At 37.3% G+C, this 9,457-nt stretch overlaps 1 non-coding gene across 1 annotated transcript; it reads left to right on the plus strand.

The window, feature by feature from the left end:
- Positions 1-4,127: 4,127 nt before the first annotated feature.
- Positions 4,128-4,241, plus strand: TRNAL-CAA. The gene is made up of 2 exons: positions 4,128-4,165; positions 4,195-4,241. It is a non-coding gene; the product is annotated as a tRNA-Leu (tRNA).
- The last annotated feature ends 5,216 nt before the right edge of the window (positions 4,242-9,457 follow it).

Below are 9,457 nucleotides of genomic sequence, written 5' to 3' on the forward strand. Positions count from 1 at the left end.
TCTTTGGGGTTGCCTTTTTATATTGACTAATTTGGCTTTCTTGTTTGCATAAATATTGCACAATATCAAATCTCATTCTTTCCCATGTACATATTTCTTTTTTATACATTTCAAGTATCTCCAGGTTTTGTTGTTTATATTTCCTCTTCACTTCCTCAGATGCTTCTTTTCCCAAAGAGATCAAAGAGTCTTCACCTATATACTGTTTTTCACAAATCTGTTGTATTAATGAATACAAATTTTCATTTGAAGCTTCTAACAGTTTTTTCCAGTGGAAGTATTTTTCTTTCCTCAAATTTATCTCTTAATCATCTTGTATATCTTGTGTCTAGAAATTCTGGGCTTTCTGCACAATAGTAAAAATTTTCATAATTTCTTTCTTATCCTCAGTTGTACACTTTATCGTCTTTATGGCTCTTCTTTGACCTATCAGTTTTTTTTTATTTTTGTGGACTACAACTTCATTCTACAACAGAGGGGACATCCTGCCCCTGGGCCTGGCCTGGCCCCCTTGTAGGAATGTTTCCATATTTTGAGGATTCTACCCTGTCATTTTTTTTTCCAGTCCTGGCACCAGTGTGCCTACCAAGATTAGTCACTTTTTTATCCCGGGTCTTGTGCACCCAGCTTTCATTTTTTTAATTGTTAACCTACTTCTGTCCATGACATATGCTATATAAATACAGTTTATATACCAGTGCTGTCTTGATGAGATTTTGTGAAAAACAGGGTCCACCTCGCGAAGGTACTCACCAAGGCTTGAGGATGAATTCAATTTCAGCAATACTACTCTCCTTTACTTGCTGACTTATCATCTCTCCATTCGGACCCAGTCTCAGTGTAAGTGACTTACTGTGGGCTACAGCTGCTTTATACATAGGCCTTTTAGTGGAGTAAGTCACTTACACCAAAAAAAGTCTTTAGGAATCTAACTCTAAAATAATACCAACCATTAAAAATATATGAGTAATCACCTCAGAAGTAGAGCAGAAAATAAGCAGTAGCCACAAAAAATAACTTATAACACTACATAAACACCATTTACTGCACAGCTTAATCAAATGCTATATACTGCAGCCCTTTCAAATGAATGGGAAAAAGCAATGCAAACAAAAAACTAAAAATATGGATAAATGGAACACATAGAGTTCTAGTGCATATGATACAGGAAATATCTTGTACTATAAAATCTGGTAACTTGTGACATTAGCACTCATCAAAAAGAAACAAATTGACTAATCATAACAGTATAAGATATTTCATGTCTTGTATTCCAGACCCCCCCCCCCCCAAACACATTCGCATATATACATATAGGTATATAGTATTTATCTCATCAAAGAAAGTACAAACCATTAAATCACAATACCATTTAATTAGTTCACAGAATACCAAAACAATCAGGCACAACACATTAAAAAGAGTGAAAATAAGTTCTAAGCTACCTTAATCTAATACAGATATTTTCATAAATCACCATTATACAAAACCTAACATCTAAATGCAAATGATTAACAAGTATCAACTTGGGAGGCTGGAATCCCCACCCCTAAATTAATGATCATGTGCATATTTTAACACTTCATTTTGATGCAGTTATGCTTTCATCATGTACATCAGGCTTTCTAGTTCAAAAATATGTAATATTTACTTTGAGTGCATCAGTGGAGCAATATTTATTAAGTTTAAAAATGAATGTTTGTATGTGCTATATCCTGAACAACTGTCCAATTATTTGCTAATTTTGTGTCATCTGGAGCACCTTCTGATGTCATAACTGGGTCCAAAGAGTATGCAGCTCAATACCACCAGGCATTGAATTGAAGGAAATCTCGCAACACCACAAAAATGTACAAAGATTCTATAACATTCTAAGTTCTGGAATCTCATTGCCTATTCTTAGAATAGCCCAAGCTTATCCAAGGACTTTGCAGGGCAGCTAAATCTGGCCAATGTTTTTGGTTCACGTGTATGTCAAACCTGGTAGTGCTCTAGCTTCTGCCAAGATACTATCCAACAAAGGAGCTCCACTTGTAAGCTGGCATGGCTGTCATAACTGAAATAGGAACCACACTTTCTGTGTAATATTCACATCTCCCTCAATAGTGACAATATGTTCCATCATCTGCAAGTAAGAAACTGCAAACATCTCACTGAATTCTGCCTCTGAAATCATCCCATACAAAGTAACATCACCCAGTCCACCTGGCGGCAACACAGCAACTTCACTACTTAATTCAGTAGTAATTTTTCTACAGGTTGCAACTCAATCAGATTTTCTGGAATAGTGTTCCCTTTCACTTCTCTCATCAGCGTAGCAACCTCCCCCTCCTTATCCAACTTGCCATTACTGTGCCTACCACAATGCCTCTGGGATAAAACAGAAGTAGTTCCCCAGTGCCCTGGGCAAATTTCACCTACTCAATAGGAACACCTGCATATGGTTTGCAGTGCAAAGAGGCCATTGGCCTGGTGGGACTAACTTGGTCAATGGAGTGTAGATAAAAAATAAATAAATGAATTGCTGAAGGAGGGATTCTGCAGATGTTTGAAGAGTGACACATGTCAAGATTGTCAGTTATACTATACTTGAGTACTTTGGACCTGGGTCTCAGTTTTGGTTATATTTTTGTAGACAGAGTATGTTTGAATGAGGTGGTGGCTGATCACATGCTAAAAAACAGATTTATCAGACCATGCACCTTCATAAATGGAATGTGAAGCAGGGTGTAATAGCAGGAAATGGTGATGGAATCAATACCATTTCAATTCTTCTGCCAGAATTACATGGTTAAAGGAAATAGACTATTTGGTAAGGCGAAAGAACAAGGTTGAAAAAGAGATGGAGTCACTTGGATATGGTGAGGTGCTTTAAAGGTGGACTGGTGGGGCAAAATAATAGCACAGAAAGGAAGGCAACGAAAGAAGGAGTAGGAAGCTATAAGTAGTCCTGAAAGAGAGAGAGAGTTATAAGAGGTAGAGAAAGAGGCCTGGAGCTCTGGCCATAATGAGATATAACTAACTGAAGTGTGGCTTATGGAGAAGCTTAATGAGAATGATAGCTGCAGACTCAGAATGATAATGGGAAGCACTATGCAATTCAGTGGACATTGGGGGGTTGAAGGTGCAAATTAATAACCTAATTGTTAAAGACTAAAGGAGAGAAGGAAAGATTGCAGGCAATATTAGATAGGAACCACCAATAGCACAGGGAAAATACCTGCAAATATCTTTGATATGTTGTATCTACAATAATGTTTTTACAGTCTGCAGTTAAAGGTGAAATTAATGAATATAGGTTATCAGTAAAACTGTAAAAGGATAGCATCCAATTAAAAATAAAAAAATAGATCAGGTTTGTCAAGAAGATAAGACTGGAAGATCACTGATGATCATAATTAGATTTCATAGATGTGGTTGAACAAATGAAAATGGCTGGAGTTATCCTGTTTAGTATTCAGAATGGTTTTGATACTGTCAGATGGGTTTCTATTTGTCTGTCTTGGAGGAGTCAGTGCTGTGGAAAGATATCTTTGAGGGTACGGTTGCTGTACAAAGATCTCCATTTAAGAACTGTAGGAATTGCAAAGTGACAAATATGAGAGAAAAGGTGATTAAAGTAAGTCTGTCAATTTTCACTGCTTTATTTTTTTAATTCTTAAGATCCTTTATAGTAGTATTTAAGAACAACAGGGACAATAGATTTTTAGGTAATGGCTTACTTTTGTGTAACTGCAGGATGTTGTTGTCTTACCTGGAAAGATACTTGCTAGAGTGTTATGGGTGCTGGAAATATTTATGGAAAATTATCCTGAAAAATTGGTTGTTCCAGTAAATATCCATCAGGGAAAAGATGAAGTATTGGTTCTTCAAGATTAAGGTGTTAAATGCTTATGGTAGTGAGTATATCTGCAGTCTTGATACTATCAAGCAAAAATGAACACCAGATTTAACAAAGATAGGGGAATACTGGATAAAATGACTGCATTGGATAGAATTCTGTTAGGATGAGTAGAACTATGTGGATAATTATACTATCATATAGTATTATGCATGACCAGATGGGGAAAAATGCTACAAGAGGTTTGTTAACAATTTGCATGGTGAAGTAAAGGCTGTAAAATAATGTCAGGATGGCCGAGTGGTCTAAGGCACCAGACTCAAGGCTAGAACTCCTTCCAATGTTCATGAGAATTCTGGTCTCCATATGGAGGCATGGGTTCAAATCCCACTTTTGAACAGGGGTCCAAGGAAGTAAATATTGTGGGAAGAAATAGCCAGGGTATTGTTATGGCTAGGCTTGTATAGGCCCTAGGGCCGATAGCCTAGTATCAACCTATGAAGATAGAATGATACAGTGATTGTGCATAACTATGATGGAAAGCTGAAGCTTCAAAATAGTGTCCATTATGGGCAGGCAACTAAAATATTTCCTCCCTTTGTAGGAAAAAAGCTTCTAATTTCCACTTGGAGAGGTGGGAGGTGGGGTTGGAGACCGGCCAACATGTTATGTGATGGCAAAATCACAGAGGGAGTTATAAGATGTGATGGAGATCAGAAGTTGAGTCCAATGTGATGATGTAGCAAGGACAAGGAAAGGGATCTGGGGAAAATGGAAAAAAGCTAGAAGGAGAAGTAAAGAAGCCCGAGAGCTCATGTTGACTGGACTTGAAGTACAAAGTGGAATAATGGGAGTTAGAGTTATGAGGGAAATTAGGGAAGAGGTGAATGTCCCTAAATGCTGTGGCTAGCATAAGGCAAAGGGAAGTAAAGTGTTCAAGAGAAGGCCCAGTGCATACTTTTGCTGTGAGTGGGGAGAGGTTGTAGAAGCTGACAAGGTGAGAAACAATGGAGAATGAAAGATTAGCTGTAATACATACAGAGTTTGAAATAGATAAAAAATCAAGGTTGATTTCCAAACACTTAGAAAGGCATGGATCAAAAAGCATGAATCCAGGTGTAGAAAAGCTGGGAGGTAGATTATATATAAGAAGGAATATCTCATATGTGTGAGGCAATAAAAAAGTTGATATCAAATAAGATCAATGCCTTGTTTCTTACCTTACCCATGTTAAACTACATAGGAAGGGTGTAATGAGGACATATGAAATTGTATGTATGCAGAAAGGAGGGTAGGTGAGTTTTACATGCGATGAGTGAAAATATATGAGCTTTATGTGGTGATGCAGTGGATATTTACTCCAGCATTTATTAGAAGCCTTCAGAAGAAAGGTGGAGTTTAAAATACATGGAGTTAAGGCCCTTGGATCAAAGTTGGAGTGAAGAATGAAAGTGGTGATTGCGAGAGACTGGATAAAATCTCTGATGATAGAATGTTTTAAGAATAAAATAATGGTGGCCCTTGTGGAGGTGGAGTTTGCATACTAGTTGGTTAAATTGTCTGAGCAATTAAGCTGGAATGGAAAACTTTATATTGCAACCGATGCATTTGTCTGTGAGTGGGGATAAACTGGCTCAATGCTTATTTGTTCCCCTTTCCAAATTCTATTGCTCTAGCTTACAATCAAGACAAAATTATAATAACTAGCATTCACCAAGTTGAATTTTGTATACAAATAGAATTTATTAGCACATAAGAAATTATTAACTTAATTTTGAGTTGGCATCAATCAATAAAAATGGACTTGATCTATTTCATGATAATTGCAAAAAACATCAGATTACTTATGTCAGTTCCCAGTGGTATGGTAAGGCATGTAATATATGAAGTGCTCCATTTAAACAAGAGGTAAGAATCCATGAGTTCCATATTAACAGGTTTTCCCCATTCAGGAGTCTTTTGACCCTAGCTGGACAACGTGAAATAGTTATGCATTCCCTTATACTCTTGCTCTTTGGGAGATTCACAAAATTGATGATGATTCCTTGTACTTTGATATTGGCTCCTCTTGTAGGCTAAAGCCCATTTAAGTTGCAGGGAGTCCTAGTTAAAAGCCCCTGTTTAGCATAATCCACCTTATCTTATTGAGAATGAATCTACTTTCTGGATTTGTCAGTCCCAGAATTGGCAGAAAACAATACCACAATCTTTGGCTCCTTTCCCAGAGTGTATATCACTGTATCAGACCCTCAGCAAAGCCCTGTCATGATCTGTCTGCTTATTGTCTGGCAGAAAATAGCCCAAATATGACTGGAGTAAGAAGATGAATGTCTCAAAGTCTGAAGTCTCTGACTGACTAGATTCTTAGGCCGACTCCAAATGAATCAGTTTCACTGCAGTATATATCTTTCCACAGCAGAGAGGGTTTGGATTTTTTGTTCTGCCTTTGCAGTTGATGAATCCAGCTTTTGCCTTAGCTGCTTATCTTTCCACAGTATGTTATTTTTTTTAAGAAATAGTAGAGAGTTGCAGCTATTACTTGCTTTTGCATCCTGTGAGTCTGTCACTCCATTTTGACCCCTTGACACCTTAATGTCTAAGAAGCAGAATGGTGAATAATTTTACATATGCAGCCCTGAGTTTGATTTTTTGATGGCACCTTTTGGTCTGTGCTGAAAATACAAACTCAGTGCAGATGTTTTAGGCAAATGATTTAGTCGATAAGGTCCTGTGTTTCAGTCCCAGGTTGCCTGTTTATCTGAACATATATAATAAATAGCTGAACCAATATATTAAAATCGTTCTAGGAGGAGACATTCTCCATAGCTGTGGCACTGCCTATCCAAACCAACATCAAAACATTCCCTCTCATACACTTCTCTAACCCCCAACAATAGTCAACCCCCTCACCCCAGTAATCTAATTTGTGCTGCCATAAACAGTAGATGCATGACATATAAAACTACTAAACTGCTTGCCAGGATTACCCAACACATACACAATATTCGAGCTATAACTGAAATTTAGATTAAACTCAGCATAAACATCTCCAAAATTACACCCCCTCCTGGCTATAACATATGACTTGGCATCATAAAAACAAAAATGGAAACAATGCTATAATAAAGTAGCTACATTTGCAGCAACTACCCCTTTCAGAACACACCACTATATAGCACTAACAAGTCTAAATTTGTTATTACTACCACATCAACTAACATATACACAGCTTCTTACCACCTATAAAATTATCCAGCATCCATCTGCTTGTCTGCCACTAAATATAGTTCTACACAACTATGTTTCCAGTTGGTCATTATGATCCAATCACCAAAAACGTCTCTGTCCACAAAAAACTATCAAATCAGCTGTGTATGGTCTGTACTCATATCATGTTGCTAAGGCCTGGAACGCATTATCAATATCCATCTGATCAATACCCTCCCGCCAGTTCTGAAAGATTTGCTAGCCAAAATATGGGTCTATTCTTGCTTAGATCCACAATAAACCATACCCCTAAAAATGAACAAGTTCTTATTCATACCGTACACCTACTTAATCACCCTTCTTCGCTCACTTCGTAATGTCAATCAATTTCTCTCCCCTGACTTTCTGACTAAATATGCCATGACCCTGTTTTTCTCTCACTTTGTTTTGCAAGCCCTGTATGTATTAGACTGTATGCCCTGTATGTATTACACTAACTTATCTTTAACTTTTAAAAATTGGCTGAAATTTTCTAGTAATTAAATCATCATGTAAGTTGTATCTATTTTTAAGCAACGTTGTCATGTGATATCTATTTTGGTATAACTATTTAAACTGTGATGTTTTTGTATTATTATTTAAAGTTTGCAAAGTTATTGTTCTCAGAATGTTTTTGTAATACTTTGGAGTTTTTATCCCCAGAATTCTGCTGAAAATGATCACTTACTCAGTTGGACATTCCCAGTAATCAAATGTCAATAAATATTAATAAAAATTTCTCTAGGCCTCTTTATTAGGAAACCAAATATTAATTCAATGCTATTTACTGAACAGAACATAAATCTTTTAAATTGTATACATTTTCTCTGATTTGGTATTCCTTAGGGCTGGGCTTTCTATCATAATAAGTTTTGTAGGCCTGCACATTATTTTACAAATTATTTACCAAGGTCAAAGTTTTATTTTAAGTGCTCTCTTAGATGGGACACATAACAATGGACAGTGTTGGTATGTGCCACATTTTGTCAAAGTTAGCATCATTTTCCTAATTGCCATCATCTCAACCTGTGGAATTATTGGGAGTGGCATGGATTGCCATTAATAATAAGGGTAACATTGACATCCCAGTCTTTTCCTGTAGAGCTGAGGTTGTATTTTAATATATGGATTATGGTCTGGTTTGCTTTCTTCACCTGACCTGAGGATTCTGGATGATGGGACACACCCAGCTACCTTTGCACTTCCAAAAATGTTCAATACATTTCCTATTACTGCATTAGTGAAGTGTGGCCCCCTATCAGATTATACCATCATGGGTAACCCCCAGCAACCAATCTCATGATTAATCAGCAGCAGGTCAGTTATTCCTGTACTGTTATTAGGGTAGGTAAGCATTCAGTCCATTCATTTTGTAAATTTACAGGTGACAGTATGCACTGCTTTCCTCTAGAAGACCAGGTTACCAGGACAGTCCAGTCAGTTTGGTTATCAGGGTACTATGATTCCTCTTGCATAAAGGGGTGCCTTTTGTCCAGGGGAAACTGGTTGGAATTTGCAGTGTGTTGTACTTCCCAGCACATATTTGGCAACATCACTGCACTTGTTAAGCTAGTAAACCACTTTCTTCTGTGTCTCATAAGTCCCCCCCCACCCCCCCACCCCCGATGGGCTCCTGTTGGTTCATTATGTGCATGCTGTAGCAAGATGTGCCTGTTCTCCAAAGGTACTACACACTGGAATCTACAGTATGTGAGGTATCACCAGTCCTTACCACAAGACCATCCTTTAACAGAAATATTTTTGGTTATACATTGCCTTGAGATAATAGTGGTTTTATAGGTCACTTTCAGAAAACTTAATTCCACTGGAGTCCTGAGTGAAGTGATAAAACTCCCCTACAATCACATCTTCCTGTTGTCTTTTTACAAATTCAAAATTGTGTCTGTCACTATAAAAGTGCAAAACATACTCCATATCCTACCTTTTTTGTTGATAGGTAACTGTTTATAAACTTGCTTTGTATAGAGTAAACACCCAGGTTTTATGTTTTATAGCACTAGGTGTAGCCAGAACATCAGCTGGGACATTTCCAACTTTGTCTGTTCCCCACATGTTTGAGTAGACTTTGACCTTTTAAAGTACATTTTTAAGCCATGATCTTGCACTAACTGATCTGTAACTAGTATTAGTTCAGCATGCATAACTATTTTTCCTTTATTTTTGTGCATGCCATTTACTTTCCTGCCTGGCAAATGTGTAAAGAAGTTACAAATAACATAATCAGAGTCTGCAAATTAAAAGATCCAACAAACTTAAGTGGACTGCTGTCTGTACAGCTACATACACACTGCTAACTCATCATACTGATTAGCTTGGTAGCCAAGCTGATACTTGAAAGGAGGACATGGT

This window comes from Protopterus annectens, chromosome 6.part1, assembly GCF_019279795.1.
Source record: "Protopterus annectens isolate FY-2018-M chromosome 6.part1, PAN1.0, whole genome shotgun sequence".
In the NCBI taxonomy this organism is placed as follows: Eukaryota; Metazoa; Chordata; order Ceratodontiformes; family Protopteridae; genus Protopterus; species Protopterus annectens.